General features: G+C 29.5%; 1 protein-coding gene across 2 annotated transcripts in view; it reads right to left on the bottom strand.

Moving 5' to 3' along the window:
* kst (spectrin beta chain, non-erythrocytic 5 kst) overlaps positions 1-23347 on the bottom strand; it is a 56465-nt gene extending 33118 nt beyond the window's left edge. For both annotated transcript variants that reach the window (XM_015508876.2, XM_015508877.2), the window contains exon 1: positions 22721-23347. The gene's annotated coding sequence lies outside the window, so the exon portion shown is untranslated. The remainder of the gene's footprint in view (positions 1-22720) is intronic.
* Between the last annotated feature and the right edge of the window lie 2948 nt (positions 23348-26295).

Below are 26295 nucleotides of genomic sequence, written 5' to 3'. Positions count from 1 at the left end.
TTACGACGACGGTGGTCGGTTTTCAAAAATTATTCGACTTATTAATACACAGCGCTCTCGTGCATGTATGTAGGTATATAAACGCGGTGGTAGTCGCCACCCTTAAAAATAAAAACAACAACATCTGTCGGACATGTGGCCGAGGCGTTATTATTATATTATTACACACATATCCGAGGAGCAAGCAAGCGTGATTGTGCGCGTGCGTGAGTGCGTTTTTCTGCGAATTTGTATCCGCAACAGCATTTTGCACTCGGTCGCATGTGGTCCAAAAAGTGGATTAAAATAGGCACACCGGACAATGGCGGCAATACGCGAAAACGAAAAATAACATTCTTCGGAATTTTTCGATTTTCAATCATATACAAATGCCTTTTTGCCAATATCCAAAAAAAAATTATTTTTTGAGCTCACTACTATTATATTTTGTTTTAATTATCAATATTATTATACATGTCCGATTAAAACTCTTCTACCTACACTTAAAATATTATATAACTCACTGCAGTGATGTGAAGAGAAAGATAACTAAGTGTTATGGTGAAAATATATTATGCAAACGAATAAAAGAGGAGTCATGTCACACCGCTGCGGCTTTGACCACTGAGCACGACGACTTATAAGTTATAGCTGTTCTCTCGACAATCGCCGTAAATATTATAATTGTATGAGCGTTTTTGTTGGACCAATTTGTATACAAATACAAACTTAAATCCTCGGGGTGAATTTAATTTAATATCGTGTGTTTTTTACTTTAATTCAAATATTAGTCAGTTTTTATATTATATAGTAACAGTGTCTATAGTAGTAATGTAGAGAACAAAAACGACTTTTCCGCTTTTTAACATCACCGAAGGATCGTCGTGTTGGCCCGCACCCGACTTCTCTCACCACAAATACGAAAAGACGTTTTTTTCGTTCTTTATATTATTACTATTACTATTAATATTAGTCTTTTACGCAGTATATTATTATACTTTGATGCAAGATGTAATCTAATAATTTTACCTTATACAGCTATTTTGTCACCGCAGTGGTAATAGTGGTAAATATACGATGTTTTAATTTTCAGTCATATTTCGTCATAATAAATTTATATCAGTGTTTGTGCGCAGATAAAACTAAATGTTGCACATTTTTCTAAATAAATAATAGTTGAACCATTTTATTATTATTTATTTAGTTTTTGAAAACCATCTCATAATTAAAACATGATGGCTCTTGTTCCCAAGTTCATAAATAAAAGTCAACCGTTTTTATTTTCTTTGTTTATTTATTTTTTCAACATTATAATAATATCTAATATGGTTTGCACTGTAGCATTATATGTCATATTATATTTACATTCATACGGAACATTTTGTTTTGTATAAGTGTAAATAAAGAAGTATATTATAAAATATAACAAGAAACCGTTTTATAAAAAAAAGTTTTAATTCAAATAATTAGTGCCTCGAATCTCGATACACACGATATCTATAAAAACTAAAAAGTAAGAATCATGTTTTTTTTATTTCTGTGAATTATTAACAATAATATATATAGGTGTGACTTTAACCGACGAATTATATTTCTTTTAAATACGTTTTTACGACAATAAATATTAGTATAATGTACTTAGCATTTTTAGATATATATAGTATTGACATTTAAAATAATACATTAATACTAATACCTACCTACCTATCTACATTTTAGAACATTCATACGTTTAATAACTAAATAATAAGTACAATAAAAACATTAATATATAACTAGGTATACCTATGTTATACTAATAAACAAGCCCATATTATATTACAATATTGTAGATCGTATATGATATATTTGCACATTAAAACAAATGAATAGGGCCCGGGATTGTATACATTTGTATATTTTTATTTATTAAATTACAAAGTAGCTAGATAAGACACAAATTTGAATCTTAAACTAATGTAACGGTATGCAAAATTAAATGTTGCATATTTTTGCATATTTGGAACATTTTTAATTTTTATACAATACCATCCACACATGGCCCTCTCCACCAGACTTTTCAAGGAAAATGGAAACTTCAGTCAACATAATTCGTATAGGACGTACATCGCTAACTCACCAGTATCTGATAAAGAAAGACCCACCCCTATGTGCCAGCTGCGGTACTCCTCTCTCAATCAAACACATCGTAACTGAATGCCTCTCATACGAAACGGATAGACTGGAAGTAGGCATCTCAAACATCCTGTCAGAAGCCCTCCACCCAGACAACATAAGACAAATAATAACCTTTATTACTAAGTCTAACCTTATCAATAGTATTTAATATGTAACTTATATAACATGTAAATAATTTAGAATTAAACTCATTGTGGTCAATGGCCATAGTTGCCGAGGCTTAATTCAAATTAAAAAAAAATGTTATGCATGTTTTACCATTTTTCTTAAATATAATGCATATTTATGAAAAAATAGTATTAAGTTATTAATATTAAGAATTAACGTTATGTCCTATGTAAAACCTTGCGAATGTAAAAAGAAAAAACTTTGCTAAAAATCGACATGCATTTTTATTTGAAAATGTATTTAAGTCTCTAGTAGTTTTAAGTTAAGAACTGTAACTCTTCTGATAAATTTTAAATATATTGTATTATAAAAATATACCTACTAAATTTGTTTTTATTGATTTATGTTCACGAGTTTTCATTTAGATGAGTGGATGTTCAAAATGCAACATACTGAATTGAATACATCATACAAAATACAATTAAATTATATTAACTAGGCTTTTAATACATTGGATTGTTCCATATTGATTATTTAATGAATTATATACATTTTTAAACTAAATAAATTTAATTAAAATGCATTTTTGTTTACATATTTAAGCATATTTTGTAAATTTTTAGTGCATATAATTCTGGGCCCTACAAATAAAATATATTAACTAAATTTGTATATACTATAATTATTATTATACTATAATATATTTTAGAGCATATACAGACAAATAATTTTTGATATTTCAACGATAAGCTAAACATGTAATGTTCATAAATAAAAATTCAAAGTTTTAATACTGTTGTATAAATTCACAGCGTAAATACTATCAGATGGTATTGTTGATCACATATATCAATTAAAGAAAGTAAAAAAATCTTATATTAATTATTTTCAAAATACAAACTAAACACAAAATTAATTTTAAAAAAATGAGAAGTTAATTAGAATTTAAGCTAAATAGGTACTAATTATGTTCTATTTATACAATAATTACTTTGAATAAATCAGCAGTAATACATAATATACCAGGTATATATATATATGCTTAAAATTTAAAAGTTATTTTATACTTAACATACGTTTAATTCAATATTCGAGTTTTAACCAAATAGGTTTCAAAATAGAAGACATTATAAATTGTTTAGGTAAATTATTTTAGGAAAAAATATGTTTTTTTTAAAAAAAAAACTTCAACACTTTACGATTGGAATAGATATAGCATGTGATATATAATATATAGATTATATTTTTCTTGTGATTACTGAGATAACCAGAGTTAACAAAAAAAGTATAATATCTGTAGCACGTATAATGATTCTTGGAAGTACATTTTACAACATGTTTACTACATACACTCAATACTATATCCAATAAACTTACATAAAAATATAAAATATCAATGGTTGACCAAGATAAAAAAATAATTTATGTTTTATATTATAGTATATAATATTATATCTTTGTGCGCATTTTAATTCTTGTACAGGAATCAAAATAGAAATTACACAGACAATTAATACTTATAAATGCAATTTTATATATAAATCTTATGTAATCATAGAATTTGGTGTACAATAATTGTACTATTTTAACATAATTATTCTATTATTAAGGAGTTTGATAAGGTATATGATATTATATTATAATAATATTTTCTTAGCAATTAAACGTTAATTTTATTACATTGTTTTTTTTACGGATAGCAGAACATGTAGTGGATCCTACACACGTAATATCAGTGCCAAATAGTCATATCGTATACAGACATTTCCATAAAATTATTTTAATGATTATTTTTTTATTGTAATTATTATTAGTCATACTAAGTTATTTTTAATATTTTAGTAATAGTAATAGTATAATATAAAAACCGCGAGTATATAATTACGGAAGAAATTCGTAGAATTTTAATTTTCAATACATCATAGTTAAACCATAGACATAATATTATAATATAGAAATAGTTCATAATTTTGTTGAACAATCAATTGTTTTAAAATATATAATAAACCTATCCAACACTGTAATATTCTATCATAAAAAACTGAATTAGAAAATAGGTATAGTTGTTGACATGAAGAAATATGATGGGACACCCAATTAATTAAAAATAAACCTATAGTTAAAGTGGATTCCGAAGTAGTTAATTAACCTACCGATAGAATTGAATTGAAAAATAAAATGTAGGTATTAAATCGTTTACACATTTTATGCTCAACCGAGTGAACACCTATATTGCCATTATTTGCGTGTACTTACGTAAAAGTTGTAAAATTAACTGATAAAACTTACTTTTTATAGGCTTATCTTGCATTAATCCTACCAATGTACAAGTTGGTAGAATACGTTTTATATACGTATGTTATACAAAATTAAACTGAACAAAAAAGAAATTCGGTCAAATATAAATAACTCAAAAGTCAGAAACTTCGCATTAACATATCTTCAAACATACCAAAGTTAGAGATAAAAAGTTTATACAGTTACAAAAGACAAACTTTGCACTTCCTACACAACTTGATTATAAGTACCTATCTTCAAAGCAGAATGTATTCGGGGAATTAAAAATAATAATTTTGAATAATTAGTTGCTAGTTTACCTAAAACAAAATTTATTATTTATTAAATATTTGGAAAATGCATACATATTTATAAAATCTATACACATTGTTATTGGAAAATATTCCAACGATTGAAAGATCTCGCTTCTACGAGTAAATATGAGACTTATATTGTTTTGACAAAGCTATTAATATATTTGAAATGTAATTTTTAGAAATCAGATAATTGTGAGTTAGATTACGTTTTTCTTTTGTATGACTTTCGAATTTAACTCAAATAATATGTAACTTTTGTACAAGGTTTGTATGTAATTCGAAACCACTATTTAACGTGTTTTCTTTACTAATAGTTCTATAATATTACTTTAGAATGTCAGTGAAGACAATGTGACAAAATACCTTATTTGGCACAAAAACTTATTGGCAAGTGTTTTATTTATTACTTTTACGTTGGTGAAATTTAATCCAAAACATTCAATAATGACTAAGAATTTTAAATCGATTAAAATTGTTTGCAAATTGGTATCTGTTTGATTCTCATCGGGTGATTTGTGAGAATATTATTTTGTCACTCATGCTTTTAAAGAATGTGAAATACTTGTATATAGACAGTTTAATTCAATTCCCAAACGAACGATAATTAAACTCTGAAGATAAATGGAATTTTAGAAATTGTATTGTCAATAATGAATCTATATGTTTAAAGACACTAATTGAAGAACTAATAGTGATGAAATTACCTACATTTTCAATAAAAAAAAGTTTATACCGTCAAACCTAAGGAAAAGCACGAAATTAGAAATTTCAAATATTATTTGTTTAACCCAAAAAATATAAGGATACTTTTTATGCTAGAGTATACATTTAAATACTTTTATTATGAGTTTGGTTTACGAATATGCAATTGGTATTTTCCAAACTCCGACAACTAAACAGCTATACCTATATTTATCGCAGTTATGAGTTGTGACAAAAATATTTTTTTCGAATCCAATTTTTAATCCACGAATGCACATTGCACACGTTTTGATTTATGATGAAGTTAATTAAATTATCATGGAATTATAGGTATGCAGTGTGTTACATAAATCAAATGGTAATAAAATAACATAAATAACTATGAATAGACAATTTAGTGTTGGTTTATTTGATTTTAATATGAGCATCTTTATGAATAATAAAATAACAAATAAACGATTAAAATTAAATTGCATAAATTTTCGATAATCGTGGTACAGATACTTATGAAATATGTATATTATATTATATTGTTCTTTGTAAATGCCCTTATAAAAATAAAGCGATATTTCATAAGTTACCAAGGGTGTAATTAAGGGGGGATAGATCACCCAAAACTTTTATTTTACTGCTAACATTTTATATTTAGTGATGTAGGTTACATAACCTATACATTTTGTTAAAAACATATAATCCCCCCCTCCTCAAACCAAATTCTTAATTACGCCACTATAAGTTATACGATATCACATAAGTTAAATAAAAAACAATTATATTTTGTTTAATCAGTTAATTAACACTTTTATATTATCAGTACCTAAGCAAACACAAAATGTGCGATGCAATTAAAATAATCTTGTTTACTTTATGTAAAATTGTTTGTTGAGACGTATTCATTAATATATTTATGGTTATCATGAATAAACAATTAAGAAATTATACCTTCAAATGTGGAATTTTATCAATAATAATGATTGTTATAGTGATTCTGATTGCGAAGCAAATTAATCGGTATCCGCCACTACATAGGTTTGGGTGCGCGTAGACGAAACAACAAATCGTACGAAGTTTTGAAATAATTTGAGTTTTTAAACGTTTCGTACACGTGTTTCGAGTATAGTTATTGTTTTATATTCAAAAGAGTGGGACAATTTTAAGAGACGGAAACAACATAAGATATAGGTAAAAAAGAAATATTATTTTCAAATAAATATTATACATGACGTATTTTATTATAAACGCGTGTGCTACGTACACGATTCCTCCCCTTCCACGAGTAATATAAGGTCAAGGACGGGCGCGAGTCTATACGAATTCTATAATTTGGTCGAGTTGCGTTAACAATGGCAATATTTTTGCGCGTACAGGTACGTATTATTATTATAAGTGTACGTTGTACCTATATAGTGCAGTAAACACAGTTCTGTTTTTTTCAAATATATATTTATTATTACACAGATATAATACAACCACGTCAGAAATCGGGTTAAACGCCCAGAACACAATAATATTATTATCCGCTATCCGCGAGTTGACGAGCGGGAACTCTAATGACGGTGATGGACGAACGATACGGATAATATTATATTGTATGCAAGTATTTAATAGTAATATACTTACTGCAATACTCGCGTCGTTTTCGCAGTAAATTAGAACACACGATCCTCAATGACCCTCCGATAGGGTAAAGGGTAAACGATAGTATGGTAGTTATATAATAATATACTTGTTATAACAAATACAGTGATCAGACGTGATGAACATCAGACGCGTATAACACGCGCATATAATTTTAAAAATATCATCTTCGTAAGCATTATAATAATATGATATGCAATACAGTCATCGTTGACTTGTCGCACGAGCGCCATGCGTGGGGGACCCGCGGACGAATTTAGACGCGGCGTCAGGCGAGACTGCCGCGGCGGCTGAGGAAAAAAAACCGTTTGGTACAGAGCAGTCGGGTATATGAAGAACACTAGTGCATTAATGGCGTATAGAGGAATGCATCTTAATACAGTATATTATTATGAGCTACGATCGTATAATATTCTCGTACAATAATAATAATATTGTAATGCGGCGCGTTGAAACCCACGACGCGCGTCGTCACTATAAGAACTTTCGCGAAGGCCGCCGCCGTCACCACCGATGTCCACGGCGACGCAAGACGTCATAATTATATCGAAAAACTCAACGTCCTTGGACCTATCGTCGGCCGATTGTGTGAGGTGCATGCGATGAATAAAATTCTTTGCGAGCGGCTGCTGAGGCCGATATTTAGAGTGAATAGCTGCAGCGACAGAAAGCAGCAGCAGCAGCAGCAGCACATATACAAAAGACAATAGTGGTCGGTTTTTTTTCGTCCTGTCGTAGAAGTAAAAAAAAAAAGGAAATAATAACACGAAAAAAAATATATAATAATAATAATAAAATCGTAGCACACACGATATAATTTGTGGCTGCGACGATTTCAAGGTCACCGGTCGACCGATCGACCGATCGACCGACCAGCGGCGGCGGCGGCGGTGGCGGCACACTAATTAGACACTTTGCGGGGATCTCGAGGGGGTCGGTCGTATCACATGTATATAAAATATGTAATATATATATATACACAAACTATATTATTGTGTTATATACGTATATATGTATGTAGTACAACACTATAGTATAGGTACCTATATGTACTTAAACTTCCTTGTTGGTCGGCTCGCTCATTTCCACGCGGTCGTCGCCGCATGCGGTTGGGTCTCTGGTGATGTGTGTATAACGCGGTAAGTTGATTCCTATAACCGGGTAGGGGGGTTACGTTATATATATATTAGAGGCCCGCGGGAGTCGAGTCGCCACATCTGCATTCCACGCGGACGGGTTGCCCGGAAATTAAAATCATATTTTACGATACACACGACGCCGCGCGCGATATATATATATATAGTGGTTATATAGTAATAGTAATAGTAATAATATTATATATACATATCATTACGATATTTGTGCGAGCGAGTTGCCCGCAGTGTGAGTATATATTATATACGAACGACGACGATTTTAGATGTGCCGTTTAAAATAATAATAACTATTATATTATTATTACCTTATATACCTACTCGCATGGATACATTTTATACTATAATATTATATTGTCCAATTGGTTCCTAAAATCTCGAGAAAAAAAAATAATAATAATCGTGACGCCCGCGCCGGCAACAGAGTATACCTAGGTAGGATAGTGGAGTATAGTGTGTACTGTGTATATGTATATATTATCATTATGTACAGTAATATAATATACGCGCATACATACATCTATATAATATATATATATATAGGTACGAACACGTACGCACGCACAAACACCCGCACGCACGCACACGCATACAACAGGTTCCATGACCTGTGTGTAAGATTTTTTTACTCGCCAATATTATATACATATACATACCGAACCGTCGAGATCGTAATATTATTATTTTGTTGTTGTCTTTGCCTTCGTCGTCGCGAAATCCAGACGTCCGCGTGTTGCGCGGTGTACGCCATTTAATATTATAATGCGTATCAAATAATAATATTGTCATCGTCTATATAATATATAGATGACGATAATATATAAGTATATCATACTTAAACCTACAGGAGCTCAAGCATATTTTGGCCGGAGAGTGACAATATTTCATATAGTTTGACTCGTCACTCGTCTTGTGAGGATTGTTAGGAAATCGGAGATACCTATTTTTTTTTTCACAAGACATATGATATTACCAACATATTTTTTTATTTTTTATTATTACTTTAAAGCCTCAACAACTAAGGTTATTAGCTTACATATTTTAAAATATTACTTATATATACAGGTACAATTTACAATACATTTTACAATATTACAATAAAATTATTCTTGGTAGGTATGTGTAATTAAAGTAGGGGAATATCTAGGAAAACATATGAAATTATATGAGGTTACCAACATATTATAGTTGTTGTAGTTGGCAAATGTTACTTGGTAGAAAATGTTACGCACTAAAAATTACTTTTGGTACAAATCTAAAACGTAAGAATATACAAAAGTGGTTAGGTTAGGTTAAGTATCAACAACGAGCTGCATGTAGGCTGCCTCCGATCCACGCGAGTGTTTGAAACCCAGATGCCATCTCAACCACCTCGTCCTTCTCCTAAACATGTAGTCGTGTGTAATAATATAGTAACGCCACTGAACTATATTGTATACCTATATCGCGGCATAGTGCATAGTTGTACTTGTTATAATTTCAAATTTTTATAATAAATCATGGCACGAACGATTTAAATGAAAACGAGCGTCATATTATTGGGACGCCACGTGTGTCTGATTAATATTTTGTACAATTAGTTTAACTTTATAGACGTATATACATACGTACTGCGTACAATTTCTCGGGTATATAACTAAGATGAAATCCCGCGGTGCAACGCCTTCGTCGGTCGAAATCATATCGTTCAATACAATAATATATAACCAAAACGCGTATGGTAATAACTCACAAACATATTTAAATAATTTAAAATAATTCCCGCAAGACGCCGTGATGTGTGTACATATTACAAACATACGGACATTTACAGTTTCCGCGTTCGTCCATCATCAACGCCGTTATTCACACGCGCGTTGATCGTATATTATGTATAATTATTGGCAAAGCCTATGTAGCGGGATTCGAAAACCGAAAAAACATTGATTAAAAAAAAAAAAAAAAAACGAATATATTCACGGAGGCGTATCGTCAGTACCTATAAAATATCAAGTTCAAGGGTAACGAAACAAAATTCGAGTTTTCGATAAAATTTCAAGTTCATGAGAGACATAATAATAATATATTATGATAAACTGTTGCACAGAAATTATTTTAAAATCGTAGCTCCACGATTTTTCACACGTATCTTAATAATGATAGTATATAGGTACTTAAGTTAATATTCGTTTGGTTTTCTAAATAATCCCAAGAAGTTTTTAAAATATTTTGGACGCAAGGTTAGGTAGGTACTACATATTTTATGTGATAAGCGTGTTTTAGACGTTTTAGTTCTGTATATGTATAACCATCGCTTCCTATAATACTTTACGACCGTGGATGTATTTTTACACGTTTGCAAGTAGACGGTAGTAAAATACGTCAGAGGTGGTATATATAATATAATGAATGCATATCATATGAATATATCTTCCTATATGTATTTTATTTATATTTATTTTACTCTTGCGAACAAACTGTGACCGTTTTGTAAGTAACTGCATACCTAATATACATATAAATATAAGATATTATTATAGGTATATAGGTTACATCCCTCGTAGTCGTATATACCGGTTCGGTTTTCTCTGGGAGACCGCGAGCGTCCTACAACGTTTTCGTTGTTTAGATATACTTATACGACCTACCTACCTTAACTCTGGTATCATATAGTAGTAACAATAATATTATGTATGTATATATAATAGTAGTATGCAAACATGATCACACCATTGTACTATACACTCAGACCATGTCCGTGAAATCCGACCCACGTTGCCATACGACGTCACCCCCGCACAGTGAGAGAGTATTATATTTTATTTGCATATAATATAATAATATTTATCGTCATCTGGATCCATGACCGGCGGTATACCACTGTGTTATAATGGTTTCGTTGCTATAGATGTATGATTTTAACAGATATTCACGCGGATATTAAAACAACAGTGATTATTGTTTGTAATATAATATCAAATGCATCGATGATAAATAATAAATAGTTATTAATACAAGTATTACCAATATAATATGTTTATTGATTATAGTTTCGGTTGATTTTAATTATGTGGATCGCTGTGTGACGTAAGTATACCCACAATACATTATAATATACTGTATATACACACACAGGGTGATTATGTTAACATAATTTTATATCTTGAAACGCGTTACAGTTTTAAAACAATTATATTTTTACAATTTTAAAAGTTAACATTTAAAAAGAAAAATTTTACTCTTTCGGATGACAACATATGCATTTTTAATTTCATATTTTGAAACGGAGTACCCTTTGCTCAGAATATGTCAATACTCTTAATTTAAATTACAAACGAATAGTTATTAGTGTTATTACTCAACAGTCAATTATAGGTAGTTATAGTAGGTATTTGAAGTTAAGATTACCCTATGCCACTTATCACTACATATCTAAACTTTAAATACCTATAAATTCGAAGAAAAATGTTCTACTTTAGAATATGAAATTAAAAATAATATGGTCATTCAAAAAAGTAAAAACAAAAAATAACCATAAAAACTTAATGCTTTTGAGGATGGTACTTTGGTGATATATACTTCTTTTTTTATATGAGAACCATACTTTTTATTTTAATATTTTAAGAAGATGACTTTTTTGAAAATGTTAATACTCATATATAAGCCTTAAGTATAAATCGAAATTTAAATAGGTACATACGATAATAAGTTTTGAAAATAATGTCCATAAACAGTGCCATTTCTTATAAGTTATGATTTGTAAGAATTATCTGAATAGAATATAAGTTGCAGACTAAATATTACAAATATTTTTAATTTTGTAAAAGCTATAATTAATGATTATTTTATTATTATTCATATCTATGTATCTATATTAGGCTTAATAACTTATAGAAACTGATCCTGCAAATTTTGATTAAGTCACAATAAGATTTTTCATTAAAAAAAAGTTTACGTCATTTCAGCATAGGTACCTACTATATAAAGTATAAATGGTAAAAACAAGACCAGAGTATTTGAACATTTGGTGTTACCAAATTTAAGTAGTATACATATATTTTAGTATACCTTAGGTATAATACCTACTCAAATCCGCACGAACATAGTTGAAATAAATTCAATATTATAAATATTATAAAAGAAAAAAGAGGTGATTATGCTTGGTGAACCCACTCTGTATATGTATACCCGTGTATACCTCTATAGTCTACATAGACGTACGAGACGCCGCGCGCCGCGTGTGCTAATATAATTATATTATATACACCGCGATGCGTGTATAAGTATAGCGATTTCGATTTTTAATACATTGAGCCGTCTCCATAATAATGTAATAAGTACATATAGAATGATGAGGATACCTCTACAGGTATATATAGGACGATATAACAAGAGCACGTTTCACAGGTTTCTGCATAGCGCTCATGATATTTTCGAACTGGATACTTACATATATTATATTATTATATATACCCACACTAACAGATCCGTATCTCGTCGAAAAAAAATAGTCTCCCGCGGTAGGTAACCAATAATTCGGTTTGTGTTTATTAATAATTAATATATGGGTATTATTATTTTATAATATCGTGTAAATAAAAAAATCAGCGCGAGTTATGTATATATACATCATGTACAACTTGCTCCCAAAACTATGGTATTAAATAATTTATAATATCTTAAAGGTGTATACTACTAAGTTATTAGATCCTAACCTAACTATAAATGATGCGTAGAGTGGTCCAGCAGTTTCGTTGAAATTGCATAGTCTCGTATTAATATCTAAAACGAGTTTCGGACGTGTAAATTATGATTGTGTCGTCAAACCCGCGAAACATAGAAGAATTTTATCTTATTCCGGAGACGTTATATTATTATTATGATTATTATTACGACAACGACACAACGTGTTCGTATACATATAAAATGTATACAATAAAAAATGATCGAGGCGATAGACGTTAATACACCGATTACATAAAATATCTGCATGGAATGCGCTGATTCGGTTGGAAAATTATCTAGATTTTAATATTTATATTTTCACGAATCAAAACAAGTGTAGACTTGATAAAAATTGTTCGATTTCGAAAATATTTTTTTATTAAATAACACAATAATATAACCTTAAATACGATGTAAATTAAAGCACCACATTTGATAATTTTCTATTCTTTTCGTCAAAATACAATATTCTTTGTGCTTTTATTTAATGAACTCCATTTATTAAACCACAAATTATAAATTTCGGCTAAAAAAACACGAATATATGAAATTAATCTTTTTTATAGCTATTTTAACAACTAATATACTTGGTTTGATTTGAGTATTATTCGAATAACGTATTATATTAAGTTAATAATTCTGTAAAAAAAATAAATATCAATAAAATGTATCTATTTCCGAAACTAATTATTTATGTTTCATATTAATGATATTAATAATAGTTATTAATAGCTTTATTTATCCACAGACGATAAACGTGTGTGTTGTGAGCATGGTTCAATATCTACCTATCAAATTGAATTTTAGATTTTGTAAAATTACTCAAACGCTTGGCGTGAAAATAACCTAACCTAAATAGGCATTAAATGAACTTATTTCAATTATTGAAATAATAGCATTATATAGGTACGCATTACATTTTACATCAAGATTTTCAGGCTTTTTTTTAAGGATCATTATTATTTGCATTAAAAATGGATAAAACAGATAGTCATAAACTCGTGTTTCATATGCATTATTTGAAATTTTAACGACTTTTAGAAAACTAAAACATTTTCCTGCTGTCGACTTTCGGATTACAAATAGTTTATTAAACTACACCGTATACCTACATAATATTATATATTTCCATCGAAATTAATTTCAAGGCGAAAATTCTCAAGGTTTAGGTTTAAACTTTAAAAATTATGTTTTATTTATCAAAAACACGATGAAATAATGTGTTCTAAAAAAAAATATATATATATATATATAACCAATACAATTCTGCTGGTAATCTGAACAATACAGTATTTTTCATCGTTAATAATAATTAAGTAGGTATAATTTAAAATAATGTTGTAAGAGTTTATGTCATAACTCATTATTCCTCTGCAGTTGGCGTTAATAAATTATTACAAACTTAGATTTGTACCTATTCACTGATTTTTAGAAAGCACTAAGCAATGATTGTTGAATTTGAATTTTGAAGTTAATCCTATACAAATTGTAGGTAATTTTAAAATTACAATAATATATTAATGTACAAAATACTACGTATAAATAAGTTTTAAAATTAAAAGATGCTGACATTTATCGTTTGAATTTCTTGATAATTTGTAATACATAACAATAGAACTATTTAATAACAGTTTTTCCTATGATTTTTAATCAATGATTCAATATTCCAATTAATTATTATTACATCCTCAATATTATATAAACATAAAATAAGGTAATAATTATAAAATAATAAATAAATTGTTTTATAAATTTACTTTTTTTTATTTTCAAGAATTAATTAAACAAAAAGGTAAAATAAGGTACCAGTACTGTAAATTAATCACAATTTTCGTATCATCGTTTCTTTAATATATAATTAAAACGAATCCATCAAACGCTTTGATACGAATAAATGTAGTATGTTATTTATTTTATGCGTAGGTATAACAGTGAGTATAACAGGTAGTTCAACGATTTTTTTCTGTATCGGAACAGGGAAATCATTGAATTTCTAAAACATAAAACATTTGTCTAATTCTTTTGAAATTATGGAAAATTAGAGCAGAAATGACTAGAAAATAGAAATTACGATATGTAAAATGAGAAACTTTTTTTTAAATTTTGCTCATGTTTATTAAATAACAGAAATTATAATTGGTTCTGCGACAAATTTACAAATCTCATAATAAAACTTTATTCGAATTATATTATGCACCATTCACTGAGATTTATAAAAACATACATTTGATAAAAATATGGTTAAATAAAAATCATATAAGGTATTTGTGTTTGAATGGCCATAAAAAAATTCTGATCTCTTTTTTCGTTAGCAAAACTTCTTCGTAAAAAAAAAATAATCAGTATATCATAGGTAGATATACATAATAATATTATTCAGTCATCTGTATAATACACTAATATGTAAATCGAGCATGACGTTTATCTATATCAATACGATACACTTAAATATATAAACATAATATACCTTTAAATCAGGGTTCTATATTTCTATTAGGAACCATTTTACGGTCATTTAAATTAATGTTTTAATTTAATTGTTGTGTCTTTCGTAATAAGAAATAATTTTCAACACAAAAACATACAAAAACGAAATACCGTACAACAAACTCATGTTTAATGCTTAACATAGATATATATTTTTTTTTATTGAGGACAGTTTAAGCGTAGGTACCTAACTTAAATTCTTGAGAAACTTCTTTTTCGATTTTCTTACGCATTGGTTGTATTATATTTAATTAATAAGCTGAATTAAATACTCTGTACATCAGATATCTCTGTAATAAAATACTTAATTATGACACTAGGAATCAAAAAATAAATCGTCATCAACAGACTATACACCAATCAGCGATTATGGTGGTTTTTGCAAGTACAGATATTTTATGTACCTACATCATATTATAAAAATACGACACCAATAGATGTTTATAAGTTGTTTTCTAAATATTTCTCAGGTTTCGATTGTTAGTACCGACCTATATATATGTAAATAATACTAAATATCAATTTTGTATAGGTAAACATTATTTTACATTTTTTTTAATTATTATTATTTATTTGTATTTATTTAATTATATAAATCAATACAGTTTATTACAACTTTCAAGAGTAATTGATAATGACTTGTTCTCTTTATTTTACTAATTATTATTATAAAGATATTTTTTCCACAAACTCTTTATGCAGATGAAACATTTGAATAGTTTTGTATTAACCTTTGTATCGTAACTCATAAGTTATAATTATAACGAATGTGTTCACCTACGTTTCACCATCCACGCGATTAATTAAAACATACACAAACACAAATTAATATTAATAATATGATATTTGACCCTATTATATACTTATAAAGTTCAGCTGTTCAAATTCAATAAAGTAAATAAAGCCATTTTTTCTCCCTAGTTAAAATTAGAAATAAAATATTGTACATTATATCGTGTTTTCATTTTTAATACCAACGATTAGGATAAAATTTTTACCGGATAATCAATAAAATTAGTTTCATTTTATAAAAGGTATCACGAGTGTCTGAGAATATAATAATATTATGTATATAATTTACAATCATTTCGCTTTTGTATAATAATCTTTAAATATATTATTATAATATTATAATATTGTGAATAATTTAATGATAATAAATAATAAATATTTATGAATATTTCATTATTTACGTTCATTAAAATATATGTACATTGTACAATGTACGTTATTATTCAAAGTATTCTATATGAATTGGCCCTTTTAAATAAATGATTCGTTTTATATACGTTTAATGTAAATTCAATATGGTTGTTCTGTACATTTTATGTTTCACTTTGAATGATAAAATTATACACACACCTAACTTTGCGGGTATTGGCGAATATTTCTGTTATTTAATCAGTCGATTTTATTGTTCATTCATAATAAGTAACCGTGTGGAAAATGAATATTGTTTAAATTATAAGTTTTTTAATAGTAAATATATTTTTATACGTTATGTATAATAAGAGTTTACTGACATATAAATTTAATACTAAAACTTAAACATTCTGAAGGCTGTAAAAAATGTAGAAAGTAGACATTATGAGGACATAATTTCAAATAATTTTACGTTATCTCGGATATACAAATATGAAATAATTACATTTTCTTAAAATGATTGATTATAGCAAATAATGTGTTAGGTTAGGGCAATAATTTTTTAATTATTATCGTCGACTTTAAAATTAAATATAAATACACATACATATATACACGTGGTATTTTAATGAATACATTTTGTTTGTTTACTTTAATCTTTCCCACATACCTTTACACATATTGATTACGTTTATAGAAAGGAAAAATTAAATTAAAAATTTATAGATACCTACACTAAAATTGAACCTTTTTTATGTTTTTTTTTCTTTTAGTGTCTACACACAATTCATTAATATTCATAACTGAATATAGGTACTTACTTCCCGAAAACTAGAGGGATTCATGTTTATTAAATTTTGTTTTCAGACTAATAGTGCGACATAAAGTACATTTAGGAAATATTCCTCAAAAGTTTTATCTTTTTTTTGTTTTAAACATGCGAACAATTTGAAACGATATCATTTTCAAATCCTAATACAGAATAATTCGTAAATGATTGAGCAATGTTGGATTAAAATAAATTATTAATGGACATAAAATACAATCTAGTATTGGTACTTTTAATGAATATGCCAGTATTAGAAATTAATGAAAAATAAAAAAACTTTTTTATGTGAAGATAAATGATTTAGTACATAAATATAATAATGCTGTGATTAATGTTCAACGTCAGTGAAACGAAAATTTATATATATATATACGCACTTTCTCTGGATGCGAAAATGACACAAGCAATTCATGTTAAAAAATATATTATTTTGCAGAGGGTACCCGGTGGTCGTGGTGTTGGTGGACAACTATTGTCGGCAAGAATATCCATAGATTTAGTATTTACTAAGATTAATACAATTCATTAAAATCTCTTCTTATAGGTTCGTTTTCAATTAAAATCAATTGTTTAATTTTAATATGTTCAATCTTCGAGTTAGATTATAAAACAATGAGGACCATATTTATAACATAATGTTTGAATAATACTTGGGTGTAACCAATTAATATTGTTCGCAGCTGGATTCATTCGAAGTATTTGTAGCAATAATGTTTTTTAAAATATAAATGTTATCGGTTGTTGTTCAGTTTTGAATTATGTAATTGTTATTAACACCGGTGAAAAAAATACCATTAAAAAAAGGAAATTTCAATTGGATTTATATGCATGTATATTGTATATTGTATATATATAATTATTTTTGGACTTGAAATTAAATTTACAAAAGTACCTATGGTGTTTATATATATAAATTAATACAAATTGCTTATAAAATACAATAGTAGATATTAATTACTAGCTTTTGTTTCGTAATTTCCATCACGTAAGAAAGATGAGAAATACGTTAGGTATACACTTTAGGGGTGAATATTTAATATAGGAAATTGCGTTTTTTTATATAACACAACATATTATTTACCAGAATATTATATTAAATATAATATTATAATCGAAATTAAAAGTTTTTTATATTTTCTTCTAGTAAATCAGTCAAGGAAAAATTGTTTTCATAACTCTATCAATATAACAAATATGAACATTTTTAAAAATAAAGTTGGATGATTTATTTCTGACCATGTATCCAAACTATGAATAAATAATATTTTAGAGAGAAATTTGTTTCATTATTCTGATATATTTATCTTTAGATAAGTTACACAGTTTTTATTACAGTAATAAAGTTAATTTATATTTGTCCACTATATTATACGAATGCGTTTTAACAGAAGAATAGAATTTTAATATAGAGATACCAAAGAGCTTCAACAAAAACAAGAACCTTTATTTTATTTGTAATTTAACAAGATTAAAGTTTTGCTAGCAACAATTTGTCATCAGTATATACTAGGTTTTTTTTTGTTCTCGAAAAAGAATATTTCTAACATTGGGGGAATTAAACAACTTGATAAAAATTGTAATGTTTAATTTTAATAGCTATAAACATTGTTTTGTTTTCTATTCGTGCTTAAATAAATGAATGAGTATCAATTAATTGATAAAAATTAGATTTTGTCTCTCTGAAACTACTTTGTTCAAATATTAAATTCAACCGACAAAAAAATTAATATTTATTATAAAATAATTTTTAATTTTTCAATTTAAATTTATTAACAATACAGCACGTTCTGATATCTTCAGCTACATAAATCAACTAATGTGTTCTATTAAGCACCCGCCATGAAAGAACAAGAACATACTTTTCAATGATTCATCAGACTTAAGTATTTAATAATCTACCGATAAAACCTTCTAGTTTTTATTATTCATTTAGTATCCAAGTAATGTGCACGTCTGAGAGGACGAAAGGGACTACTGTATGTACGAGTATTTAACCAAAATTACTATACAAGCTTTTAACGAGCATGGTTAATGGCGAACATTGGCGTCTGGCGACATTTTATTATAAAGATACGTATAGTAGTGTGTTCTCTTGTCTGGCGGCCCATTATAATATTATAGCTTCATTATCATTATTTTTAATTCATCAAACGATATCTAAATGTCTCATAGAAACCATCTATAGAGTATTAAACGGATTCGCATACTAAACATAGTTATTATATACATTTATACATTTTAATTATTATCGTCATAGCTGTGTACAAATAATGAATGTTTTTATTATTGAAAATAACAAATATTATAATATTCAACTGCAAAAATATTATGTTCATTTCAAATGTACTGTGGATGGATAGAAAAAACACTCACGTGCCATTTGACATCGTATAAATACATTTTTTGTTTGCCCTATAAAGAAAATATATTATTGAACTATACAGCTTTATAAAGATACGCGTGCATTTCATACGACTATACGAAATATGTTAGTTAAGCATATAAATGAAACTTTAAAATCGTGAAAAATTTCAAACGGGAAACACGTCCCGTGAACGAAGAAAGTTTTACGGAAACGCTGAGAGTGCAGTGTTACGTTTAGATAAGGTTTTACTTTTGCATGATGGACGACTAGACCGAAGTTCAACTCTGTTGTTTTTCTCTCCTTTCAAACATCAGCCGTCCACCAATCAGAATGCTGTCTAGCTCCAACAACGCAGCAATGTGGTTGTTATAATGTTAAACTGGTTTTGTTTTCGTGAACAGATGACAAATGCACTTCTACGGTGCACGGTGTACCTATATTGAATATTATATTATATACCTTTACAAAATGTCAACGATGTGACGAGAGTTTCAATACCGTATTACAACTTATAAGTCAAATTAATTGGTTTTGTGTCGAATAACTAGTCTGCGACTAGTTAATAAGGACGTTTAACCTCATAGAAGACCCAATAGTTACACGCATGTAATAAAACACGAGAGCATACCCATGCGGCGTACCTACCGTCGTTTAATGGGATCGACGATAGTTCAATCAGTATACCTAAAGACATTACGATGACCGTAACTATACGTATGAGACATTTAAAAAAATAACAACCACGACGACGGATTACGATTATTTTTAAACAATAGAAAGGCAGGGCTTGTGTACACTGCAATCGTTAATGCGCATCGTTTACCCGCTGCAGCAATGCACAAGAAATTGTTGTTTGTACAGGTACACTCAGCCCTTTCCATTGTTGTTTAACGGTGGAATTTCGTCGTACCTTTTGTAGTGGCAGGGTTCACGGGGATAACAACACCAATGGTCATGTAAACATTGTACACATTTGACGTGATAAATGATAAATCGAACGGAAAAAGTCCTCGTTCTGTGATATTCATTCGATTCGACACCTACTGCTGCGTTTATAGGATGAAATAAAATACCAACTACGAATAATAATATTCACCTATATACGCTAATTTTTCAACACCACTCGCGGTAAAATTGCAAATATCAATAACGCACATAGGTACCGTTATGTTAAAGTAGGTACTAGACATATAAAAATACATTTGTTTGTGTTCGGATGATGAAAATTCACGAGTAATTACATGCGTCCACATAGCTGCAAATATCAAGGTATTCGAACCATGTTTCCGGTTAATTGTCTGTCCGGTGGCAATATTCAGCAATAAAAATTATTTTCTCTGGAATTCATTTTCGAATTTAACGAAAAAAATAAATAAAATCACAGGGCTAGTTTTCGCGAAACTCGTGCGTTTGAACGTCATTGAGGCGACCGGCCTAAGGCCGTTACATTTTTTGTTTCCAACTGTTCGAACTATTCGTTAAAGTAATAATTTCGTAATTCCAACACTGACGAAATACGATTCAACGAATAGACAATACGAGGACAAATGACAATCACACGCCTATGCGCGTCAGTGTTGGTGTACCGAAAATGATAATTTGGTTAATACTATATATTGTATTTTTTCAATTTCGCATACATTGCTTACACATTAGTTGTGGTGCGCTATCTCTGCGGCTAGTTAATAATATGGACGCTAAAAATACTTCGTAAAATTATCATAATCGGTGGTGTGCAATGTAGGGCATTGCAATGTAGAATTTTGTCTATACTCCATCATAGGCCCAGTGGTTTAGAAAAGACAATCTCAAGTGAAACGGCATTTCGGTGTATTTTTTGGATGTGTGAATTTTTTTTTTGTAAATTAGAATATGCATCCCACGTCCACATTTTAGCTCATAGGATAAATTTATAGTGTTTGATTAGTTAGAAAGTGTTAATGACTGGTCGTAAAAAGTAACTACTGGCGACTACATAGTGTTCAAAGTAGCGAAATTTGCGCCATTTACAATTGATTTTGTGTCGCTATATCAAAACAAATCGCCGGTACATTATTATTGCATTGCTAAAAAAAAAAGTGGTGCGCCACTTCCAACAAATGCATACACTCGCGCACATATGACATATTATATAATATACAAAATAATAATAATTAAGTAAGTCGTTCTTTTCAAACGCATCGTTCCACGGCCGGCTGTACTATACTATAAATACGGTAAATCGTGTCTTAGAACACTTTCTATACCTACGAATACGTTTGGGCCTGAAAATAATGTTAGGCGCAACGCTATGTCCGCCCGCAAAACGCGATGATGACATCGATATTATTACATTGTGCCCAGTCTGATCGGGGAGGATTGTTGGTCACAACAATTTATTGTGTTCGACGGGAGCACGTGACGGTGATATCGCAATCGGCACACAAATCGTTAGCACGTTAACGATATCACAGTACGGTGATAGATAAACCGAGTCTCCCGCGGGCCGGATAACATTGTGGCGGCAGCGTCGCCGGAGACTTTGACGAGATGGACAGTAACTTACTGTACACGAAACGCGCAATAGATAATTATAATAACATGGTTATGCGTTATCTAGATTTGATCTGTTCTGCGAACGAACACACGTGCGTTGGGCACGTTTTAAATGTTTAACTACGTCGACCGACGGCCGAATCCGCTAGGACCACCTCACCGAACAAAATATCATTCGCGTGTACTCTCTATCCACGGATAACGTCTTTCGACGTTCTTACACTTAAGCTCGTGGCATTATTATGTCTTGTATAAAATTATTTTAACGGTCGTGACCGAATCGCCGCAAGGGACGTTTACATACCTCCAAAACGGAATCTCGTCGGCCCTTCGTCCGCGTTCGCTGATTTCTCGCACTCGACCACTTGCGAAACGGCGCGATTTACCGAATCCTCAAGATAGCGCGGCCCGGGAGACCGCGACGGCGTGTCATTTTATTAGGTACGACGACGAGAATATTAATCACCGCGGAGATCGAGGAGACCGGCGCGAGATCGCGAACTGTGAATTCGCCGACAGTCGATGATAATAATAATAATAATAATATTATTATTATTGTTTTGTTGTTGCCGGCGGACGGGCGCGCGCGCGGAGCGAACGGATAGCCATACGCACACAACACACTTAACACTGTCACGGGCTCGAACGGGCGTGCGAGATAAGCGAGAAGAGATGAAAAACAAAAACAAAAACAAACTCTTTTCGCGTAGCTAACAACGACGTCGTGTGTTATAATATTACAATAGCAAATAATCACAGTATTGGTTATTCTGACACGTTTATCGCGTGTTTGTTATTTTATTTAATAAATCGTTTATTAATTAATAATAATGATCATATTATTCGGAAACGGCGGCACCCGATAACGCGAGACAGCGTGCAGTAGACGGGCGACGATACACGCCACCAATAACAGCGCACGAGAACGAACTGCCCGAGTGGCGGCTCCGGTGGCGGCCACGAATTACGATTTACGACACAAGACCACGCGCTCACGCACGCACATGCACCTGTTGATCATCTTGAATCGGTTGCATTCTTAACACACCGCCGCCGCCGTCGCCGCCACATTCCGATCGGCTGCGGTGGCAGGCGGTGGTGGCGGTCGTTATCAGTCTACGCCGCCGCGTCCCCACCAACTACGGTCACCGACGAATGCCGGGCCACGGAGTATACAAAATGGTCGAGACTCGGGTTTCTCGATCGCACCGCGAAACGCCAGCGCGACCGACTGCCGTGACGCGGTCCGTGTTCGTTATAGGCATTATTATTATTATTTTGCCAACAGAATCTCGAGGTCCAGATTGGACGTCCGACGAAGCCGGCAAACGAGAACACGCGTGTCACGCTCATAGGTGTTTACAGACTGCATGGCTGGTCGTTTATTGAAATATTGTGGTTACCTATATCCTTATAGTACCTATAGGTACCTACTTCTTCGCGAACTGCGATGATGACCAATCGATAATCGTCCGGAAAGAAGAGGACTTGAATGCACGACAGTTTTTTTTTAATCGTTTTTTTATTTTTTTATCCAGTCGATCAGTCATATTGATATTTGACGGGAAATTTGAACAAATTTTTGTGTAAATTATATAATAATTAAAGTTATATATATATACCATAATCATATTAACTATATTGTTGTTCTGATAAAGCAGTTTGCGTGACACCATATGTTCAGAAATTAATAATTTTTTGTTTGACCTACGGTTAAATACTTAGTTAACATTAAATCATATAGATTATTATCATTTAAAATTGATAAATTCAATAAATGATTTGAATTTGTCAGTATTATAAAGGATTAAGAATATTAAGATAATGTATTATTTATATAAAAATAAATAGTTAGGGTATTTTTTTATTACCTATAGTATACTTAATAATATTTATGCATATATTTTGTGAAATTAATCATATGTTGTCGTCCGTGATTGATTTAGCTTAGTTTTATTTGTATTGTCCATCACTGGTTAAAATGTTAAATGTCAGGTTAGTTGTTACTGTAGTTGTTACTTATTAGCTATTAGCAACATATTTTCTTATTTTTACAACTTTCCAAGATACGACCTTTAGTATTATGATATTACGAATAATTACGATTAAATACTATAAAATGACACAATACCAACCATCAACTTAATACCCATTCTTATGAGTTTAGATCTTTGTATTTTAGTTGCTTGAGCCCCCAGCTATCTTCGATGAAGTAAGTATTTCATTTTCATATTAATAAGAATTCTTAAAATATAACATGGACTGTAGATAACAAAATATATAGCTGTGCATAATTTTCATTTTTAATAATAAAATTGCATTTAACATTCAAATATTTACCAATATACTTGTACTGCAACTATGTATTACAAATTTAATTAATTTAACTGTGATATAACATACATTTATAATATACATTATACTATTATAGACTTATAGTATGTACATAAAAGAGGTAATAGGATTACAAATGCGTAAAAACGAAAATATTTAATGTTGATCTTCGTTGTCTTTCAAAAATCAAAGATCGCAAAATATTTTACACAGCCTATATTATAAATAATAATAGTACCTAATGTATAAATTAACGTCACAATTAATAACACTGAGTTCAAAAATACAATCGAGTTGATATGTGATGGTAGAATTTTTGCTTTTTTTCTATTTAGTATAAGTTGAGCGTATGTGTATTCATTTATGTATATTTTCGGATTGTGCATATTCATAAGCGCATCACAACGCTGTAATAAAAATGGTTGTGAAATTTTTTTTTTTATTACTTTTATGGGTATCTATATTATTTAACAACTCTTTATGCAGATAAATATATTTTAGGGGCTTATGGTCTATATCATAACAGCCCATAGGAGCCACTTGAAACGTTTTTATAGTAACGTTCTCCGGAAAATATTATTACAAAATGTGAATTTATGTTTATTTTTATCGTTTATTTAATTTCTAACGATTTTGAATACAATATTTTTTATAATTCTACAAGCAAAGTGAAAGTTATATTATTTTTTTAATTATAAATTTATGAATGCAAGGTAGGTACAATTAAATTTAGTTCTAACTCCATAGTTGGTATGGTAGTTATTGAGAAAAATAATACAATAATTACATTTTTATTTTTTACAGATATAAACATAAAAGTACTTTAAATATTATGTTCATTTATGCATTATTATTAATATTTATTTTTTAAACAATACTCTACCTACAGTTTTCTAATGATTGCCTGCTTAATGCTTATACAAAACATAGAAACCAAGATAGGTTATATATTGTATGCAATTATAATAAAATAAATAATAATATATATAATATTTAAATTTTAGCTACACATTCTGTTACAAAATGTGGAAGAAGTTTTATTATAAATATTACAATTTTATTATTGGTAATTGTAATGATAGTAGCAGGCGATATAAATTATAAATTTTTCATTTCTACCACATTATAATAGTAATAGTGGTTTGACTGTAAAATTGTAATTTATTATTAAAACATTGAAAAAATTATTGAACAAGATTGATATTTTTTTATTTAAATAAATAATGCCTAGGTACTAAAATAAATAGAAAGATATAGTTTTATAGAATTTATAACGTTGCATCACCGGCACTATTCAACGTATAAACTATTATTAAATAAGAAAATTATTAGGTAGGTACAAAGATTGAAACACATTTTTGGAACTCAAACCTTTTCCTTTCAAATCATTAAAAGTTTTTTAAGACATTCATTCAAACTCAAACATTTGTAAAGTTGTCTTAGATGAACGAGTTGGGTGAAATTAAATAGGTACATAATATGTGTAGTAGAATAAAGTATAATAAAATCATGAGACCTTAAATGAAGTTTTCAAATCGACTTTTA

The sequence above is a fragment of the Diuraphis noxia genome, unplaced genomic scaffold, assembly GCF_037042655.1.
Source record: "Diuraphis noxia isolate RWA-SAM2 unplaced genomic scaffold, SU_Dnox_SAM2 contig0005, whole genome shotgun sequence".
Lineage (NCBI taxonomy): Eukaryota > Metazoa > Arthropoda > Insecta > Hemiptera > Aphididae > Diuraphis > Diuraphis noxia.
Note: the sequence above shows the minus strand (reverse complement) of the source record. Positions and strands in the feature narration are given on the sequence as shown.